Source organism: Mus caroli, chromosome 8 (genome assembly GCF_900094665.2).
Source record: "Mus caroli chromosome 8, CAROLI_EIJ_v1.1, whole genome shotgun sequence".
Classification (NCBI taxonomy): Eukaryota; Metazoa; Chordata; class Mammalia; order Rodentia; family Muridae; genus Mus; species Mus caroli.
Window position 1 is genome coordinate 8,089,145 of NC_034577.1, and position 3,752 is coordinate 8,092,896.

A 3,752-nucleotide genomic window follows, 5' to 3' on the forward strand; every position below is an offset into this window, starting at 1 on the left:
AGCATAAAGCAAGTAATTAGAAACCAGACAATTGATAAAGGGGAATTGTTAACCCGGGTCAACACACTACACAGCCATCCCTTCAAATAACAAACACTCCCTGTGGAAGTGATATTGAGAAATGTTCCAGTCTACATAGACAAGTGTGATGTTTCAATTCACTGAGCAATGACTAATGCGTGGGAAATATGAGATGTCATCTGTCTGTCTCAAGTTCATAATCGGTGAGGCAAGAACACATCTTAATAGTTTTGGTATTACTTGGGTGCTTGCACTGAATGGTAGGCTCTTGTGTTTCAAGCTTCTTTCACTGAGAAGTTGGTTTTGTTTGAGATGCCATTGGCCTGTATCTGAGCGCATCCCCTTAAGCTCTGGAAAGAGGAGTCTCATTTTGCAAGATAACAAGTGTACCTGATCAGCTTTTCCATCAAGGGAGAGGCACTTTCCCCTGTCTTCTGGAGACTGTGAGCCTGAGATTTATACTTAAGGGAACTCCCTTGGGTGTAGAATCAGATCTGGATCATGTGACCAACCCATGTTTGTTTGCCTTAAACATGTTCTCATGTGCAGCGTGGCTCGTGTGGATGTCTGAGGATAGTTTTGGGAAACTTTTTCTCCTATTACTTGGATTTGTGAGGTTGTTCTTCAGCTCATCAGCCTTAGCAGCAAGCTCCTGTACCTGCTGAGCCATCTCACTGGCCCATGCTTTGCATTTTCACCATGAATTTTATTTTGCACACAGTATCAAGGTNTAGTAAAATAAAATGTAATGTTAGGATTCTTAGAATGGATCTTTCTTCAAGACCACTTTTTAGTTTGTACAATTACTTACACAATATGCATATTTCTATAGCCATGCATACACTGATGTGAGTCCTCATGAATGGGTCCCCAGTGTCTGCTGATGGGACTTGTGGATTGGCTGTATCAAGTGTCAGCGTTCCAGTTGGTGGGTAACCCACATTTTGCTTAGTTACTACTATGTTTGTTTTGCTTTCTTGAGGGTCTGTGTAGTCTGGGCTGGCCTGGAACTCAACATCCACCTCGGCTTTCCGTATGCTGGGATTGAGGGTATGTACCACCATGCCACGTTTTGTTCAGTTATTGTCAAAGAAAATACAAAAAAGTACCCTGCCTTTAAAACTGGAATTGTGTTTTTCCAACCAAAGATAGTGTCATGAAAGGAGCTGAGATGCCAAATCTTCTAAGTTCAGACTCGATTTTAGAGAGCCTGACCTCAGTTTGAACTCAGGTAAACTAACCTAGCATTAGTTCCCAAGTTGCCCCTGAACAAAACCGGAGCCTAGCTCCAGTCTCTAGGCTAATCCCCAACAAGACCAGCGTTTCCAGGTTAGACCCTCAACAAGATCAGTGTCTCCAGGTTATTCCCCCAACAACCCTGCACCCCAGGTAAAAAGCCCACCCCCTGCCTAACGATCACTAATGCAGAGGGGAGCAGAAGTTAAGTTTATGATATGACTCCCAACACCAGACAGTTATGTTAAAGGCCACAGGAGCTTTCCAGTTAGATGCTTGCACACCTATTCCCTGCTTGATGCTTACGATAACACTTTTCCCAGATAGACATTTGCCCCCCCCCACCCCCACCAAAATTGTCCTGCATGACAGTGGTGTGATGGGGGTGGTATGGGGTGGGATGGGGTGGATCTAGCTTGAATAGAATAAAGATCCTGCTGTGAGTTTCATCAGATTGACTCCTGTCTGGTTTTTGGGGGATCACTAATATTTTCCTGACACAACAGGGCAAGGGTCAGTCAATGTAGAGTGCCAGGTGTCAGGTGCTGCTGAGCCAGCAGCTGCTGGTCACCAGAACCTGTGTCTGGAGGGAGGAATAGAGTGGAAGGCAGAAACCAGATTATATGCTAGACTAAATGGACCATGGTGGAACTTGTAAGATGTTTATTGTGCTGGTTAAGAGAGATGAGGGGACAAAGATATGGGGGATACCCCATGAGTCCCGGGGCATGGCTCTGAGGGTGGCGAGCTGTTGTCAACCACAGAAGGCAAGGAAGATGTGTGGAGGTATCCTTGGCACCTCAGCAGTAACCTGCCTGTCACTATCTCTGTCTCTGCCTCCAGAACAGAGTTCCGTGTCACTAAGGCTTCCCTGGGGTTTGCTGTGTTGCTGAGGATGGCCTTGAACTCCTGACCCTCACTGGACTTCCCAAGTCCTGGGATGATGGGTTTATGTGGTACTTCAGATGGAACTCTACAAGTCTTTCTTTTTTTTCTTTTTGGTTTTTCGAGACTGGGTTACTCTGTGTAGCCCTGGCTGTCCTGGAACTTACTCTGTAGACCAGGCTGGCCTCAAACTCAGAAATCCTCCTGCCTCTGCCTCCCAAGCACTGGGATTAAAGGTGTGCACCACCACCATCCAGCCAGAACTCTAGAATTCTTGTATTTTAAGCAAATAGTCTACCAACATGCCCAGCCCAGCCTTCACAGACCCTTGTTGATTAGAAAGCTGTCAGATGCTGCCCCGTGCCTTTGAGAATGGAGGTAGACTTTGGTCTTCCTGTTTCCCATGTCTGTTTTGGATTAGAAACTCTCACTCCTCTCACTCCATGACTCTGTCCGATTCCCGACAACTCCCTACCCCCACCTCATGCTTCATCCTCATTCAACATTTGCCAAGTGATACAAAATTGAAAACCGAGATTCAAATCAGTTGGTAGCCCATTTTCAGAAAGAGGGTGGCCAAAGATCTTGCTTAAAGAGAACTTCAGTATTCTAGAACTTCCGGACATGGTGATGCACGCCTCTTCTCATTTGGAAGGCAGAGGCAGGAGGATCTATGCGAGTTNAGNCCACCCTGGTTTACATAGCAAGTTACAGGTCTAAATGGAAAGACCCTATCTCAAACAAACAAAAGTTATAGAATTTACCTCTCAGTGTCTTCTAAGTGCCTTGTTTTGTTTTGTTTTGTTTTAAAATGCTGAGTACAAATATTAAAAGGGAGGATGTTTTACTCAGACACAAGATCAGACTCCATTTGTCACATGGATGGGAACAGAAGTCATTGTTGGGGAAGAAGGTGAAGGGTACTGTGTTAAGTCAGTTTAGTGGTATTGTATTGAAATACCTGAGGCATGAATAACATGAAAGGTTATTCTAGCTAATNGTTTTGGGGATTCCAATCCCCGATGGGGTGGCCCTATAGTTCTGGGTCCCAAGCAGCAATTCCCTCATGGCAGGCACGTGTGGCAGAGCATTCCATTGTGAGAGGCAGGTCCCATAGTTCCCTTTGCAGGAGATCCCCACCCCAAACCCCATTACCTAGAGTCCTTTCTACTAGGTCCCTTTGCCCCTGGAGCAGTTCCACTTCGGGATCAAGCCTTTAACACAGAGACACTTGGAACTATATCAGGCACAGAGGTGGGGGTGGGGATGGGAGGAGTGGTGGGGGATAGCTGTGGGCATGTCAGGTACTGCTATGTAGGAAAAGAGTTCCTTGCCCTGAGAAGCAGCTGAGGGGTAAGATAACAGTCAGGTGGACTTCAGCATCACAGTCATGTAGTCATTTAAAATGTGTTCAACTGGTCTGCTTATGTCTTCACTGCTACTATTCAGGAGTGCTTCAGCACCTGAGCCAGGGTCCTGGGTTTCCAGCTTCCTGAATGGCAGACTAGGAAGTCTCCTCACCACCCAGGCTGTGCCAGACCAGGCAGAGGATGTTGCCTGGCCACCAGCTGACCAGCCCTTGGACCTGATGTTACTGAAGTGATATCACT